Here is a 17,452-nt window from a genome sequence, read left to right on the forward strand (position 1 = left end):
TATGGATGGACGGACTGCCTGCCGACTGCCGACACAGAGGTAGCCACAGCCGTGAACTACCGCACTGTACACTGGTTGATAAAGAGATAGTAGTATACTCGTAACAACTAGTATGACACTATGACGACGGTATAAAGAATGAAAAAAAAACCACGGTTAGGTGGTATATATTATAATAATAATACAATTATGGATGGACGGACTGCCTGCCGACTGCCGACACAGAGGTAGCCACAGCCGTGAACTACCGCACTGTACACTGGTTGATAAAGAGATAGTAGTATACTCGTAACAACTAGTATGACACTATGACGACGGTATAAAGAATGCAAAAAAAACCACAGTTAGGTGGTATATATTATAATAATAATACAATTATGGATGGACGGACTGCCTGCCGACTGCCGACACAGAGGTAGCCACAGCCGTGAACTACCGCACTGTACACTGGTTGATAAAGAGATAGTAGTATACTCGTAACAACTAGTATGACACTATGACGGTATAAAGAATGAAAAAAAAACCACGGTTAGGTGGTATATATTATAATAATAATACAATTATGGATGGACGGACTGCCTGCCGACTGCCGACACAGAGGTAGCCACAGCCGTGAACTACCGCACTGTACACTGGTTGATAAAGAGATAGTAGTATACTCGTAACAATTAGGATGACACTATGACGGTATAAAGAATGAAAAAAAAACCACGGTTAGGTGGTAGGTATATAATAATAAATAATACAATTCTGGTCGGACGGACTGCCTGCCGTGTGCCGACACAGAGGTAGCCACAGCCGTGAACTACCGCACTGTACACTGGTTGATAAAGAGATAGTAGTATACTCGTAACAATTAGGATGACACTATGACGGTATAAAGAATGAAAAAAAAACCATGGTTAGGTGGTAGGTATATAATAATAAATAATACAATTCTGGTCGGACGGACTGCCTGCCGTGTGCCGACACAGAGGTAGCCACAGCCGTGAACTACCGCACTGTACACTGGTTGATAAAGAGATAGTAGTATACTCGTAACAATTAGGATGACACTATGACGGTATAAAGAATGAAAAAAAAACCACGGTTAGGTGGTAGGTATATAATAATAAATAATACAATTCTGGTCGGACGGACTGCCTGCCGTGTGCCGACACAGAGGTAGCCACAGCCGTGAACTACCGCACTGTACACTGGTTGATAAAGAGATAGTAGTATACTCGTAACAATTAGGATGACACTATGACGGTATAAAGAATGAAAAAAAAACCACGGTTAGGTGGTAGGTATATAATAATAAATAATACAATTCTGGTCGGACGGACTGCCTGCCGTGTGCCGACACAGAGGTAGCCACAGCCGTGAACTACCGCACTGTACACTGGTTGATAAAGAGATAGTAGTATACTCGTAACAATTAGGATGACACTATGACGGTATAAAGAATGAAAAAAAAACCACGGTTAGGTGGTAGGTATATAATAATAAATAATACAATTCTGGTCGGACGGACTGCCTGCCGTGTGCCGACACAGAGGTAGCCACAGCCGTGAACTACCGCACTGTACTGTGTCTGCTGCTAATATAGACTGGTTGATATTTAAAGAGATATTAGTAGTATACAACAATACTATACTGGTGGTCAGGCACTGGTCACCACTCCTGCAGCAAAAGTGTGCACTGTTAATTAATATAATTGTACTCCTGGCTCCTGCTAACAACCTGCAGTGCTCCCCAGTCTCCCCCACAATTAATTATAAGCTTTTAATTTATACATTGATGACTGTGCAGCACACTGGGCTGAGCTGAGTGCACACAGACTGAGTCACACTGTGTGACTGACTGTGCTGTGTATCGTTTTTTTTTTCAGGCAGAGAACGGATATAGCAGAGAGAAGTGAACGGATATATTATATTAAATAAAAGTTAACTAGCAACTGCACTGGTCACTGACTGTGGTAAACTAACTCTGTCTGCGACTCTGCACAATCTCTCTCTATCTAATCTATCTATCTCTATTCTAATGGAGAGGACGCCAGACACGTCCTCTCCCTATCAATCTCAATGCACGAGTGAAAATGGCGGCGACGCGCGGCTCCTTATATAGAATCCGAGTCTCGCGATAGAATCCGAGCCTCGCGAGAATCCGACAGCGTCATGATGACGTTCGGGCGCGCTCGGGTTAACCGAGCAAGGCGGGAAGATCCGAGTCGCTCGGACCCGTGGAAAAAAAAGTGAAGTTCGTGCGGGTTCGGATTCAAAGAAACCGAACCCGCTCATCTCTAGCTAAAATATGACATTAATTATGATAACATTGTTGTTGTTGTTGTTGTTGTTTTTTAAACCTTTTTTTATCACCGTGGACAGCTTATTCAAGTGCCATCTGGCATGCATGTTCCTTTGTTGCTCATCATTCATCACAAAAAATGATTTTCTTTTTAGATTCTTATGACTGTACTGATTGTATTGAATAAAATCCACATCTAGCATAACCAACCAATGCTGCAAAGTGCTCCAGTGGTGCAATTGGTCAGCGTGCGGTACTTATAAGACAGTATCTGTTGAGCAATGCTGAGGTTGTGAGTTCAAGCCTCACCTGGAGCATCTTTGTATACTGTTTTTTTTTCTTTTCTTATGTCATTAGTCATTGATTATAAACTGCTACCTTAATATTTAATATGATATTACAAAGGATGGAAGAAAGAAAGAAAAAACACAAACATGATTGTGCATTTAAGTTGACAGCACACATCTGCTTTGGTTCAAATGCACTGCATATCTTCCTTCAGTCAGCCAACAAAACAGCAATGGTAAAGATTAACATACTGTTGGTAAAGCAGTTGCATCAAATTGATTTTCTGCAATATAGCATGATAATCCATACTGACAGCTCTCGTTAGTACCAGCACATTTCTTGCTGGACTTGGTAATGCAAAGAACACAGTAAACAGCTTCACTTTTTCCTCAAAAATAAATAATTGACTATTAAAATCCTAACAGTCTTAAATAAGAACATCAGTAAGCACCACTGGCATAATGGATAAGTCACTGCCCTCCTAAGCCAGGGGGTCCAAGTCCCATATGGGGTGGAAGTCATTACAGCAAGTGTCTCATCACTAGAGTTGATATTTTATCCTTGCTTCAACTGTAAAACAGTCTTGCAGTGTTTAGCTTGTAAAAAATGACCACAGAAGCTAAAATATGACATTAATTATGATAACATTGTTGTTGTTGTTTTTTAAACCTTTTCTATCACCGTGTACAGCTTATTCAAGTGCCATCTGGCATGCATGTTCCTTTGTTGCTCATCATTCATCACCAAAAATGATTTTCTTTTTCAATTCTTATGACTGTACTGATTGTATTGAATAAAATCCACATCTAGCATAACCAATTAATGCTGCAAAGTGCTCCAGTGGCGCAATTGGTCAGCACGCGGTACTTATAAGACAGTATCTGTTGAGCAATGCCGAGGTTGTGAGTTCATGCCTCACCTGGAGCATCTTTGTATACTGTTTTTTTTTCTTTTCTTATGTCATTAGTCATTGATTATAAACTGCTACCTTAATATTTAATATGATATTACAAAGGATGGAAGAAAGAAAGAAAAAACACAAACATGATTGTGCATTTAAGTTGACAGCACACATCTGCTTTGGTTCAAATGCACTGCATATCTTCCTTCAGTCAGCCAACAAAACAGCAATGGAAAAGATTAACATACTGTTTGTAAAGCAGTTGCATCAAATTGATTTTCTGCAATATAGCATGATAATCCATACTGACAGCTCTGGATAGTACTAGCACATTTCTTGCTGGACTTGGTAATGCAAAGAACACAGTAAACAGTTTCACTTTTTCCTCAAAAATAAATAATTGACTATTAAAAACCTAACAGTCTTAAATAAGAACATCAGTAAGCACCACTGGCATAATGGATAAGTCACTGCCCTCCTAAGCCAGGGGGTCCAAGTTTTATATGGGGTGGAAGTCATTACAGCAAGTGTCTCATCACTAGAGTTGATATTTTATCCTTGCTTCAACTGTAAAACAGTCTTGCAGTGTTTAGCTTGTAAAAAATGACCACAGAAGCTAAAATATGACATTAATTATGATACCATTGTTGTTGTTGTTGTTTTTTAAACCTTTTCTATCACCGTGGACAGCTTATTCAAGTGCCATCTGGCATGCATGTTCCTTTGTTGCTCATCATTCATCACCAAAAATGATTTTCTTTTTCAATTCTTATGACTGTACTGATTGTATTGAATAAAATCCACATCTAGCATAACCAATTAATGCTGCAAAGTGCTCCAGTGGCGTAATTGATCAGCGCACGGTACTTATAAGACAGTATCTGTTGAGCAATGCCGAGGTTGTGAGTTCAAACCTCACCTGGAGCATCTTTGTATACTGTTTTTTTCCTTTTCTTATGTCATTAGTCATTGATTATAAACTGCTACCTTAATATTTAATATGATATTACAAAGGATGGAAGAAAGAATGAAAAAACACAAACATGATTGTGCATTTAAGTTGTCAGCACACATCTGCTTTGGTTCAAATGCACTGCATATCTTCCTTCAGTCAGCCAACAAAACAGCAATGGAAAAGATTAACATACTGTTGGTAAAGCAGTTGCATCAAATTGATTTTCTGCAATATAGCATGATAATCCATACTGACAGCTCTGGATAGTACCAGCACATTTCTTGCTGGACTTGGTAATGCAAAGAACACAGTAAACAGCTTCACTTTTTCCTCAAAAATAAATAATTGACTATTAAAAACCTAACAGTCTTAAATAAGAACATCAGTAAGCACCACTGGCATAATGGATAAGTCACTGCCCTCCTAAGCCAGGGGGTCCAAGTTCCATATGGGGTGGAAGTCATTACAGCAAGTGTCTCATCACTAGAGTTGATATTTTATCCTTGCTTCAACTGTAAAACAGTCTTGCAGTGTTTAGCTTGTAAAAAATGACCACAGAAGCTAAAATATGACATTAATTATGATAACATTGTTGTTGTTGTTTTGTAAACCTTTTTTTATCACCGTGGACAGCTTATTCAAGTGCCATCTGGCATGCATGTTCCTTTGTTGCTCATCATTCATCACCAAAAATGATTTTCTTTTTAGATTCTTATGACTGTACTGATGGTATTGAATAAAATCCACATCTAGCATAACCAATCAATGCTGCAAAGTGCTCCAGTGGTGCAATTTGTCAGCGTGCGGTACTTATAAGACAGTATCTGTTGAGCAATTCTGAGGTTGGGAGTTCAAGCCTCATCTGGAGCATCTTTGTATACTGTTTTTTTTTTCTTTTCTTATGTCCTTAGTCATTGATTGTAAACTGCTACCTTAATATTTAATATGATATTACAAAGGAGGGAAGAAAGAAAGTAAAAACACAAACATGATTGTGCATTTAAGTTGTCAGCACACATCTGCATATCTTCCTTCAGTAAGCCAACAAAACAGCAATGGAAAAGATTTACATACTGTTGGTAAAGCAGTTGCATGAAATTGATTTTCTGCAATATAGCATGATAATCCATACTGACAGCTCTGGATAGTACCAGCACATTTCTTGCTGGACTTGGTAATGCAAAGAACACAGTAAACAGCTTCACTTTTTTCTCAAAAAATAAATAATTGACTATTAAAAACCTAACAGTCTTAAATAAGAACATCAGTAAGCACCACTGGCATAATGGGTAAAGCACTGTTCTCCTAAGCCAGTGGTTGTGGGTTTAAGTCCCGTCTGAGTTGGAAGTCATTACAGTAAGTGTCTCATCACTAGAGTTGATATTTTATCCTTGCTTCAACTGTAAAACAGTCTTGCAGTATTTAGCTTGTAAAAAATGACCACAGAAGCTAAAATATGACATTAATTATGATAACATTGTTGTTGTTGTTTTTTAAACCTTTTCTATCACCGTGGACAGCTTATTCAAGTGCCATCTGGCATGCATGTTCCTTTGTTGCTCATCATTCATCACCAAAAATGATTTTCTTTTTCAATTCTTATGACTGTACTGATTGTATTGAATAAAATCCACATCTAGCATAACCAATCAATGCTGCAAAGTGCTCCAGTGGCGTAATTGATCAGCGCACGGTACTTATAAAACAGTATCTGTTGAGCAATGCCGAGGTTGTGAGTTCAAGCCTCACCTGGAGCATCTTTGTATACTGTTTTTTTTTCCTTTTCTTATGTCATTAATCATTGATTATAAACTGCTACCTTAATATTTAATATGATATTACAAAGGATGGAAGAAAGAATGAAAAAACACAAACATGATTGTGCATTTAAGTTGTCAGCACACATCTGCATATCTTCCTTCAGTCAGCCAACAAAACAGCAATGGAAAAGATTAACATACTGTTGGTAAAGCAGTTGCATCAAATTGATTTTCTGCAATATAGCATGATAATCCATACTGACAGCTCTGGATAGTACCAGCACATTTCTTGCTGGACTTGGTAATGCAAAGAACACAGTAAACAGCTTCACTTTTTTTCAAAAATAAATAATTGACTATTAAAAACGTATCAGTCTTAAATAAGGACATCAGTAAGCACCACTGGCATAATGGATAAGGCACTGTTCTCCTAAGCCAGTGGTTGTGGGTTTAAGTCCCGTCTGAGTTGGAAGTCATTACAGCAAGTGTCTCATCACTAGAGTTGATGTTTTATCCTTGCTTCAACTGTAAAACAGTCTTGCAGTGTTTAGCTTGTAAAAAATGACCACAGAATCTAAAATATGACATTAATTATGATAACATTGTTGTTGTTGTTTTTTAAACCTTTTCTATCACCGTGGACAGCTTATTCAAGTGCCATCTGGCATGCATGTTCCTTTGTTGCTCATCATTCATCACCAAAAATGATTTTCTTTTTCAATTCTTATGACTGTACTGATTGTATTGAATAAAATCCACATCTAGCATAACCAATTAATGCTGCAAAGTGCTCCAGTGACACAATTGGTCAGCGCGCGGTACTTATAAGACAGTATCTGTTGAGCAATGCCGAGGTTGTGAGTTCAAGCCTCACCTGGAGAATCTTTGTATACTGTTTTTTTTTCCTTTTCTTATGTCATTAGTCATTGATTATAAACTGCTACCTTAATATTAATATGATATTACAAAGGATGGAAGAAAGAAAGAGAAAACACAAACATGATTGTGCATTTAAGTTGTCAGCACACATCTGCTTTGGTTCAAATGCACTGCATATCTTCCTTCAGTAGGCCAACAAAGCAGCAATGGAAAAGATTAACATACTGTTGGTAAAGCAGTTGCATCAAATTGATTTTCTGCAATATAGCATAATAATCCATACTGACAGCTCTGGATAGTACCAGCACATTTCTTGCTGGACTTGGTAATGCAAAGAACACAGTAAACAGCTTCACTTTTTCCTCAAAAATAAATAATTGACTATTAAAAACCTAACAGTCTTAAATAAGAACATCAGTAAGCACCACTGGCATAATGGATAAGTCACTGCCCTCCTAAGCCAGGGGGTCCAAGTCCTATATGGGGTGGAAGTCATTACAGCAAGTGTCTCATCACTAGAGTTGATATTTTATCCTTGCTTCAACTGTAAAACAGTCTTGCAGTGTTTAGCTTGTAAAAAATGACCACAGAAGCTAAAATATGACATTAATTATGATAACATTGTTGTTGTTGTTGTTGTTGTTGTTGTTGTTGTTTTTTAAACCTTTTCTATCACAGTGGACAGCTTATTCAAGTGCCATCTGGCATGCATGTTCCTTTGTTGCTCATCATTCATCACCAAAAATGATTTTCTTTTTCAATTCTTATGACTGTACTGATTGTATTGAATAAAATCCACATCTAGCATAACCAATTAACGCTGCAAAGTGCTCCAGTGGCGCAATTGGTCAGCGCGCGGTACTTATAAGACAGTATCTGTTGAGCAATGCCGAGGTTGTGAGTTCAAGCCTCACCTGGAGCAGCTTTGTATAATGATTTTTTTTCCTTTTTTTTATGTCATTAGTCATTGATTATAAACTGCTACCTTAATATTTAATATGATATTACAAAGGATGGAAGAAAGAAAGAAAAAACACAAACATGATTGTGCATTTAAGTTGTCAGCACACATATGCTTTGGTTCAAATGCACTGCATATCTTCCTTCAGTCAGCCAACAAAACAGCAATGGAAAAGATTAACATACTGTTGGTAAAGCAGTTGCATCAAATTGATTTTCTGCAATATACTGTAGCATGATAATCCATACTGACAGCTCTGGATAGTACCAGCACATTTCTTGCTGGACTTGGTAATGCAAAGAACACAGTAAACAGCTTCACTGTTTCCTCAAAAATAAATAATTGACTATTAAAAACCTAACAGTCTTAAATAAGAACATCAGTAAGCACCACTGGCATAATGGATAAGTCCCTGCCCTCCTAAGCCAGGGGGTCCAAGTCCTATATGGGGTGGAAGTCATTACAGCAAGTGTCTCATCACTAGAGTTTATATTTTATCCTTGCTTCAACTGTAAAACAGTCTTGCAGTGTTTAGCTTGTAAAAAATGACCACAGAAGCTAAAATATGACATTAATTATGATAACATTGTTGTTGTTGTTGTTTTTTAAACGTTTTCTATCACAGTGGACAGCTTATTCAAGTGCCATCTGGCATGCATGTTCCTTTGTTGCTCATCATTCATCATCAAAAATGATTTTCTTTTTCAATTCTTATGACTATACTGATTGTATTGAATAAAATCCATATCTAGCATAACCAATTAATGCTGCAAAGTGCTCCAGTGGCGCAATTGGTCAGCGCACGGTGCTTATAAGACAGCAATGCCGAGGTTGTGAGTTCAAGCCTCACCTGGAGCAGCTTTGTATAATGTTTTTTTTTCCTTTTTTTATGTCATTAGTCATTGATTATAAACTGCTACCTTAATATTTAATATGATATTACAAAGGATGGAAGAAAGAATGAAAAAACACAAACATGATTGTGCATTTAAGTTGTCAGCACACATATGCTTTGGTTCAAATGCACTGCGTATCTTCCTTCAGTCAGCCAACAAAACAGCAATGGAAAAGATTAACATACTGTTGGTAAAGCAGTTGCATCAAATTGATTTTCTGCAATATAGCATGATAATCCATACTGACAGCTCTGGATAGTACCAGCACATTTCTTGCTGGACTTGGTAATGCAAAGAACACAGTAAACAGCTTCACTTTTTCCTCAAAAATAAATAATTGACTATTAAAAACCTAACAGTCTTAAATAAGAACATCAGTAAGCACCACTGGCATAATGGATAAGTCACCGCCCTCCTAAGCCAGGGGGTCCAAGTCCCATATGGGGTGGAAGTAATTACAGCAAGTGTCTCATCACTAGAGTTGATATTTTATCCTTGCTTCAACTGTAAAACAGTCTTGCAGTGTTTAGCTTGTAAAAAATGACCACAGAAGCTAAAATATGACATTAATTATGATAACATTGTTGTTGTTGTTTTTTAAACCTTTTCTATCACCGTAGACAGCTTATTCAAGTGCCATCTGGCATGCATGTTCCTTTGTTGCTCATCATTCATCACCAAAAATGATTTTCTATTTCAATTCTTATGACTGTACTGATTGTATTGAATAAAATCCACATCTAGCATAACCAATGAATGCTGCAAAGTGCTCCAGTGGCGCAATTGGTCAGCGCGCGGTACTAATAAGACAGTATCAGTTGAGCAATGCCGAGGTTGTGAGTCCAGGCCTTACCTGGAGCATATTTGTATACTGTTTTTTTTTTCCTTTTCTTATGTCATTAGTCATTGATTATAAACTGCTACCTTAATATTTAATATGATATTACAAAGGATGGAAGAAAGAAAGAAAAAACACAAACATGATTGTGCATTTAAGTTGTCAGCACACATCTGCTTTTGTTCAAATGCACTGCATATCTTCCTTCAGTCAGCCAACAAAACAGCAATGGAAAAGATTAACATACTGTTGGTAAAGCAGTTGCATCAAATTGATTTTCTGCAATATAGCATGATAATCCATACTGACAGCTCTGGATAGTACCAGCACATTCCTTGCTGGACTTGGTAATGCAAAGAACACAGTAAACAGCTTCACTTTTTTTCAAAAATAAATAATTGACTATTAAAAACCTATCAGTCTTAAATAAGGACATCAGTAAGCACCACTGGCATAATGGATAAGGCACTGTTCTCCTAAGCCAGTGGTTGTGGGTTTAAGTCCCGTCTGAGTTGGAAGTCATTACAGCAAGTGTCTCATCACTAGAGTTGATGTTTTTTCCTTGCTTCAACTGTAAAACAGTCTTGCAGTGTTTAGCTTGTAAAAAATGACCACAGAATCTAAAATATGACATTAATTATGATAACATTGTTGTTGTTGTTTTTTAAACCTTTTCTATCACCGTGGACAGCTTATTCAAGTGCCATCTGGCATGCATGTTCCTTTGTTGCTCATCATTCATCACCAAAAATGATTTTCTTTTTCAATTCTTATGACTGTACTGATTGTATTGAATAAAATCCACATCTAGCATAACCAATTAATGCTGCAAAGTGCTCCAGTGACACAATTGGTCAGCGCACGGTACTTATAAGACAGTATCTGTTGAGCAATGCCGAGGTTGTGAGTTCAAGCCTCACCTGGAGAATCTTTGTATACTGTTTTTTTTTCCTTTTCTTATGTCATTAGTCATTGATTATAAACTGCTACCTTAATATTAATATGATATTACAAAGGATGGAAGAAAGAAAGAGAAAACACAAACATGATTGTGCATTTAAGTTGTCAGCACACATCTGCTTTGGTTCAAATGCACTGCATATCTTCCTTCAGTAGGCCAACAAAACAGCAATGGAAAAGATTAACATACTGTTGGTAAAGCAGTTGCATCAAATTGATTTTCTGCAATATAGCATAATAATCCATACTGACAGCTCTGGATAGTACCAGCACATTTCTTGCTGGACTTGGTAATGCAAAGAACACAGTAAACAGCTTCACTTTTTCCTCAAAAATAAATAATTGACTATTAAAAACCTAACAGTCTTAAATAAGTACATCAGTAAGCACCACTGGCATAATGGATAAGTCCCTGCCCTCCTAAGCCAGGGGGTCCAAGTCCTATATGGGGTGGAAGTCATTACAGCAAGTGTCTCATCACTAGAGTTTATATTTTATCCTTGCTTCAACTGTAAAACAGTCTTGCAGTGTTTAGCTTGTAAAAAATGACCACAGAAGCTAAAATATGACATTAATTATGATAACATTGTTGTTGTTGTTGTTTTTTAAACCTTTTCTATCACAGTGGACAGCTTATTCAAGTGCCATCTGGCATGCATGTTCCTTTGTTGCTCATCATTCATCACCAAAAATGATTTTCTTTTTCAATTCTTATGACTGTACTGATTGTATTGAATAAAATCCATATCTAGCATAACCAATTAATGCTGCAAAGTGCTCCAGTGGCGCAATTGGTCAGCGCACGGTGCTTATAAGACAGTATCTGTTGAGCAATGCCGAGGTTGTGAGTTCAAGCCTCACCTGGAGCAGCTTTGTATAATGTTTTTTTTTCCTTTTTTTATGTCATTAGTCATTGATTATAAACTGCTACCTTAATATTTAATATGATATTACAAAGGATGGAAGAAAGAAAGAAAAAACACAAACATGATTGTGCATTTAAGTTGTCAGCACACATATGCTTTGGTTCAAATGCACTGCGTATCTTCCTTCAGTCAGCCAACAAAACAGCAATGGAAAAGATTAACATACTGTTGGTAAAGCAGTTGCATCAAATTGATTTTCTGCAATATAGCATGATAATCCATACTGACAGCTCTGGATAGTACCAGCACATTTCTTGCTGGACTTGGTAATGCAAAGAACACAGTAAACAGCTTCACTTTTTCCTCAAAAATAAATAATTGACTATTAAAAACCTAACAGTCTTAAATAAGAACATCAGTAAGCACCACTGGCATAATGGATAAGTCACCGCCCTCCTAAGCCAGGGGGTCCAAGTCCCATATGGGGTGGAAGTAATTACAGCAAGTGTCTCATCACTAGAGTTGATATTTTATCCTTGCTTCAACTGTAAAACAGTCTTGCAGTGTTTAGCTTGTAAAAAATGACCACAGAAGCTAAAATATGACATTAATTATGATAACATTGTTGTTGTTGTTTTTTAAACCTTTTCTATCACCGTAGACAGCTTATTCAAGTGCCATCTGGCATGCATGTTCCTTTGTTGCTCATCATTCATCACCAAAAATGATTTTCTTTTTCAATTCTTATGACTGTACTGATTGTATTGAATAAAATCCACATCTAGCATAACCAATGAATGCTGCAAAGTGCTCCAGTGGCGCAATTGGTCAGCGCGCGGTACTAATAAGACAGTATCAGTTGAGCAATGCCGAGGTTGTGAGTCCAGGCCTTACCTGGAGCATATTTGTATACTGTTTTTTTTTCCTTTTCTTATGTCATTAGTCATTGATTATAAACTGCTACCTTAATATTTAATATGATATTACAAAGGATGGAAGAAAGAAAGAAAAAACACAAACATGATTGTGCATTTAAGTTGTCAGCACACATCTGCTTTTGTTCAAATGCACTGCATATCTTCCTTCAGTCAGCCAACAAAACAGCAATGGAAAAGATTAACATACTGTTGGTAAAGCAGTTGCATCAAATTGATTTTCTGCAATATAGCATGATAATCCATACTGACAGCTCTGGATAGTACCAGCACATTCCTTGCTGGACTTGGTAATGCAAAGAACACAGTAAACAGCTTCACTTTTTTTCAAAAATAAATAATTGACTATTAAAAACCTATCAGTCTTAAATAAGGACATCAGTAAGCACCACTGGCATAATGGATAAGGCACTGTTCTCCTAAGCCAGTGGTTGTGGGTTTAAGTCCCATCTGAGTTGGAAGTCATTACAGCAGTGTCTCATCACTAGAGTTGATATTTTATCCTTGCTTCAACTGTAAAACAGTCTTGCAGTGTTTAGCTTGTAAAAAATGACCACAGAAGCTAAAATATGACATTAATTATGATAACATTGTTGTTGTTGTTGTTGTTGTTGTTTTTTAAACCTTTTTTATCACCGTGGACAGCTTATTCAAGTGCCATCTGGCATGCATGTTCCTTTGTTGCTCATCATTCATCACAAAAAATGATTTTCTTTTTAGATTCTTATGACTGTACTGATTGTATTGAATAAAATCCACATCTAGCATAACCAATCAATGCTGCAAAGTGCTCCAGTGGTGCAATTGGTCAGCGTGCGGTACTTATAAGACAGTATCTGTTGAGCAATGCCGAGGTTGGGAGTTCAAGCCTCACCTGGAGCATCTTTGTATACTGTTTTTTTTTCTTTTCTTATGTCATTAGTCATTGATTATAAACTGCTACCTTAATATTTAATATGATATTACAAAGGAGGGAAGAAATAAAGAAAAAACACAAACATGATTGTGCACTTAAGTTGTCAGCACACATCTGCATATCTTCCTTCAGTCAGCCAACAAAACAGCAATGGTAAAGATTAACATACTGTTGGTAAAGCAGTTGCATCAAATTGATTTTCTGCAATATAGCATGATAATCCATACTGACAGCTCTGGTTAGTACCAGCACATTTCTTGCTGGACTTGGTAATGCAAAGAACACAGTAAACAGCTTCACTTTTTCCTCAAAAATAAATAATTGACTATTAAAATCCTAACAGTCTTAAATAAGAACATCAGTAAGCACCACTGGCATAATGGATAAGTCACTGCCCTCCTAAGCCAGGGGGTCCAAGTCCCATATGGGGTGGAAGTCATTACAGCAAGTGTCTCATCACTAGAGTTGATATTTTATCCTTGCTTCAACTGTAAAACAGTCTTGCAGTGTTTAGCTTGTAAAAAATGACCACAGAAGCTAAAATATGACATTAATTATGATAACATTGTTGTTGTTGTTGTTGTTGTTGTTTTTTAAACCTTTTCTATCACCGTGGACAGCTTATTCAAGTGCCATCTGGCATGCATGTTCCTTTGTTGCTCATCATTCATCACCAAAAATGATTTTCTTTTTCAATTCTTATGACTGTACTGATTGTATTGAATAAAATCCACATCTAGCATAACCAATGAATGCTGCAAAGTGCTCCAGTGGCGCAATTGGTCAGCACGCGGTACTTATAAGACAGTATCTGTTGAGCAATGCCGAGGTTGTGAGTTCATGCCTCACCTGGAGTATCTTTGTCTACTGTTTTTTTTTCTTTTCTTATGTCATTAGTCATTGATTATAAACTGCTACCTTAATATTTAATATGATATTACAAAGGATGGAAGAAAGAAAGAAAAAACACAAACATGATTGTGCATTTAAGTTGACAGCACACATCTGCTTTGGTTCAAATGCACTGCATATCTTCCTTCAGTCAGCCAACAAAACAGCAATGGAAAAGATTAACATACTGTTGGTAAAGCAGTTGCATCAAATTGATTTTCTGCAATATAGCATGATAATCCATACTGACAGCTCTGGATAGTACTAGCACATTTCTTGCTGGACTTGGTAATGCAAAGAACACAGTAAACAGCTTCACTTTTTCCTCAAAAATAAATAATTGACTATTAAAAACCTAACAGTCTTAAATAAGAACATCAGTAAGCACCACTGGCATAATGGATAAGTCACTGCCCTCCTAAGCCAGGGGGTCCAAGTTTTATATGGGGTGGAAGTCATTACAGCAAGTGTCTCATCACTAGAGTTGATATTTTATCCTTGCTTCAACTGTAAAATAGTCTTGCAGTGTTTAGCTTGTAAAAAATGACCACAGAAGCTAAAATATGACATTAATTATGATAACATTGTTGTTGTTGTTGTTGTTTTTTAAACCTTTTCTATCACCGTGGACAGCTTATTCAAGTGCCATCTGGCATGCATGTTACTCTGTTGCTCATCATTCATCACCAAAAATGATTTTCTTTTTCAATTCTTATGACTGTACTGATTGTATTGAATAAAATCCACATCTAGCATAACCAATTAATGCTGCAAAGTGCTCCAGTGGCGCAATTGATCAGCGCACGGTACTTATAAGACAGTATCTGTTGAGCAATGCCGAGGTTGTGAGTTCAAGCCTCACCTGGAGCATCTTTGTATACTGTTTTTTTTCCTTTTCTTATGTCATTAGTCATTGATTATAAACTGCTACCTTAATATTTAATATGATATTACAAAGGATGGAAGAAAGAATGAAAAAACACAAACATGATTGTGCATTTAAGTTGTCAGCACACATCTGCTTTGGTTCAAATGCACTGCATATCTTCCTTTAGTCAGCCAACAAAACAGCAATGGAAAAGATTAACATACTGTTGGTAAAGCAGTTGCATCAAATTGATTTTCTGCAATATAGCATAATAATCCATACTGACAGCTCTGGATAGTACCAGCACATTTCTTGCTGGACTTGGTAATGCAAAGAACACAGTAAACAGCTTCACTTTTTTTCAAAAATAAATAATTGACTATTAAAAACCTATCAGTCTTAAATAAGGACATCAGTAAGCACCACTGGCATAATGGACAATGCACTGTTCTCCTAAGCCAGTGGTTGTGGGTTTAAGTCCCGTCTGAGTTGGAAGTCATTACAGCAAGTGTCTCATCACTAGAGTTGATATTTTATCCTTGCTTCAACTGTAAAACAGTCTTGCAGTGATTAGCTTGTAAAAAATGACCACAGAAGCTAAAATATGACATTAATTATGATAACATTGTTGTTGTTGTTGTTGTTGTTGTTGTTGTTGTTGTTTTTTAAACCTTTTTTATCACCGTGACAGCTTATTCAAGTGCCATCTGGCATGCATGTTCCTTTGTTGCTCATCATTCATCACAAAAAATGATTTTCTTTTTAGATTCTTATGACTGTACTGATTGTATTGAATAAAATCCACATCTAGCATAACCAATCAATGCTGCAAAGTGCTCCAGTGGTGCAATTGGTCAGCGTGCGGTACTTATAAGTCAGTATCTGTTGAGCAATGCTGAGGTTGGGAGTTCAAGCCTCACCTGGAGCATCTTTGTATACTGTTTTTTTTTCTTTTCTTATGTCATTAGTCATTGATTATAAACTGCTACCTTAATATTTAATATGATATTACAAAGGAGGGAAGAAAGAAAGAAAAAACACAAACATGATTGTGCACTTAAGTTGTCAGCGCACATCTGCATATCTTCCTTCAGTCAGCCAACAAAACAGCAATGGTAAAGATTAACATACTGTTGGTAAAGCAGTTGCATCAAATTGATTTTCTGCAATATAGCATGATAATCCATACTGACAGCTCTGGATAGTACCAGCACATTTCTTGCTGGACTTGGTAATGCAAAGAACACAGTAAACAGCTTCACTTTTTCCTCAAAAATAAATAATTGACTATTAAAATCCTAACAGTCTTAAATAAGAACATCAGTAAGCACCACTGGCATAATGGATAAGTCACTGCCCTCCTAAGCCAGGGGGTCCAAGTCCCATATGGGGTGGAAGTCATTACAGCAAGTGTCTCATCACTAGAGTTGATATTTTATCCTTGCTTCAACTGTAAAACAGTCTTGCAGTGTTTAGCTTGTAAAAAATGACCACAGAAGCTAAAATATGACATTAATTATGATAACATTGTTGTTGTTGTTGTTGTTGTTGTTTTTTAAACCTTTTCTATCACCGTGTACAGCTTATTCAAGTGCCATCTGGCATGCATGTTCCTTTGTTGCTCATCATTCATCACCAAAAATGATTTTCTTTTTCAATTCTTATGACTGTACTGATTGTATTGAATAAAATCCACATCTAGCATAACCAATTAATGCTGCAAAGTGCTCCAGTGGCGCAATTGGTCAGCACGCGGTACTTATAAGACAGTATCTGTTGAGCAATGCTGAGGTTGTGAGTTCATGCCTCACCTGGAGCATCTTTGTATACTGCTTTTTTTTCTTTTCTTATGTCATTAGTCATTGATTATAAACTGCTACCTTAATATTTAATATGATATTACAAAGGATGGAAGAAAGAAAGAAAAAACACAAACATGATTGTGCATTTAAGTTGACAGCACACATCTGCTTTGGTTCAAATGCACTGCATATCTTCCTTCAGTCAGCCAACAAAACAGCAATGGAAAAGATTAACATACTGTTGGTAAAGAAGTTGCATCAAATTGATTTTCTGCAATATAGCATGATAATCCATACTGACAGCTCTGGATAGTACCAGCACATTTCTTGCTGGACTTGGTAATGCAAAGAACACAGTTAACAGCTTCACTTTTTCCTCAAAAATAAATAATTGACTATTAAAAACCTAACAGTCTTAAATAAGAACATCAGTAAGCACCACTGGCA

The 17,452-nt window shown here is 36.9% G+C and overlaps 4 non-coding genes across 4 annotated transcripts; all 4 read left to right on the forward strand.

Annotated features, from left to right (window-relative positions):
• Positions 1-7,901: 7,901 nt before the first annotated feature.
• On the forward strand, positions 7,902-7,994 carry TRNAI-UAU (transfer RNA isoleucine (anticodon UAU)). Its single transcript is given in 2 exon segments — positions 7,902-7,939; positions 7,959-7,994. It is a non-coding gene; the product is annotated as a tRNA-Ile (tRNA).
• An 815-nt stretch (positions 7,995-8,809) lies between these two features.
• TRNAI-UAU (transfer RNA isoleucine (anticodon UAU)) lies at positions 8,810-8,891 on the forward strand. Its single transcript is given in 2 exon segments — positions 8,810-8,847; positions 8,856-8,891. It is a non-coding gene; the product is annotated as a tRNA-Ile (tRNA).
• Positions 8,892-11,503: 2,612 nt separating this feature from the next.
• TRNAI-UAU (transfer RNA isoleucine (anticodon UAU)) lies at positions 11,504-11,596 on the forward strand. Its single transcript is given in 2 exon segments — positions 11,504-11,541; positions 11,561-11,596. It is a non-coding gene; the product is annotated as a tRNA-Ile (tRNA).
• Positions 11,597-15,112: 3,516 nt separating this feature from the next.
• TRNAI-UAU (transfer RNA isoleucine (anticodon UAU)) lies at positions 15,113-15,205 on the forward strand. The gene is given in 2 exon segments: positions 15,113-15,150; positions 15,170-15,205. It is a non-coding gene; the product is annotated as a tRNA-Ile (tRNA).
• The last annotated feature ends 2,247 nt before the right edge of the window (positions 15,206-17,452 follow it).

This window comes from Pseudophryne corroboree, unplaced genomic scaffold (genome assembly GCF_028390025.1).
Source record: "Pseudophryne corroboree isolate aPseCor3 unplaced genomic scaffold, aPseCor3.hap2 scaffold_852, whole genome shotgun sequence".
In the NCBI taxonomy this organism is placed as follows: domain Eukaryota; kingdom Metazoa; phylum Chordata; class Amphibia; order Anura; family Myobatrachidae; genus Pseudophryne; species Pseudophryne corroboree.